The sequence below is a fragment of the Mandrillus leucophaeus genome, unplaced genomic scaffold (genome assembly GCF_000951045.1).
Source record: "Mandrillus leucophaeus isolate KB7577 unplaced genomic scaffold, Mleu.le_1.0 Scaffold72, whole genome shotgun sequence".
Lineage (NCBI taxonomy): Eukaryota > Metazoa > Chordata > Mammalia > Primates > Cercopithecidae > Mandrillus > Mandrillus leucophaeus.
This window is the reverse complement of record NW_012107808.1, coordinates 1,932,323-1,933,488: the sequence shown is the minus strand read 5'-3', so window position 1 is coordinate 1,933,488 and position 1,166 is coordinate 1,932,323.

Here is a 1,166-nt window from a genome sequence, read left to right as displayed (position 1 = left end):
TAGGCATGCACCACCATGCCTGACTAATTTTTTTTTATGTTTTTAGTAGAAAAATTATTTTATATATTTATATAAAAATATAAAAATATAAAGTATTTTATATTTTGTCTTCAGACCAGTGCTGTGCCCCATCTCTGCCTTAAACTAAGAGAAAGTGGTGAAAATGCCAGTAGGTTTTCTGCCTTTCTGCTTCCAAGCCCTTTTTCAAACTCCTGCTGCATCAAAGGTGGTGACCAGTGTCACTTCCATTGCAAGCCAGGCAGGGAGCGTGGGACCTGAGGGAAACCAGAACATGAGCAGACAGAACCTGACCCTGGAAGTCAATGGACCCACATGGCCACCGGGGGGCACAATCGCTTTTGGTTTGGCAGCACAGCCTTTTTTTTTTTTTTAAAAAAAAGTCTCCACTTTGACAAAGGCCCCTTCCTGGGTAGTGCTGGCCTTGGAGGCCAGCCAGGCTGTGGATCCGACTTGTGGGCAGACGGGGGAGTTCCTCAAGGGGACTGTTTTGGTATCAACGTGACTGCAGTTGGCACAGCCCAAGGTCAACAACACTTATGGGCTGGAAAGGGCGCTGTCTGGTTGTGTTTGTTCAGGTCTAAAAACCATTTAGATCTGCGGTTCTCAAAGTGTGGTCTGCAGTTCCAGCACTAGGGAACTTGTTAGAAATGCAAATACTTGGGCCCTTACCCTAGACCTGCTGAATCGCACTGTGGGCGTGGGGCCGGGTTATCCGTTTTAAGAAGTCCTTCCGGGGATTCTGCCTCACATACAAGTTGGAGAAGCAGGGTTTAGACGATGCAGTGGAGGCCCTGCATCCTGCTCCCAGGTAGCCTCTTCCGTATTGCTCAGCTCACATCTGACTTTAATTTGGCCTGGCCAGAGCAACGCTCACTGCCCAGAGCTCACACAGATCTGCCGCAGGAGGGAAGCCCCTGGAAAGATTGTCTTCCCCTGGCCACTCCTGGGAAGGAGCTTGGAAGCTCAGTACAGGAGCTGGCTTGAGTCACAAGGTGTCGTTGTGATCCTTTGCTACACTGCTTCCAGCCTGAGACACCTTCCCAGGGATGTGGGCCGGCCCAGGCTGGGAGGGGATTCCAGGCCTTGCAGCCTGGAGCGCGCGTGTGTGTGTGTGTGTGTGTGTGTGTGTGTGTGTGTGTGTGTGT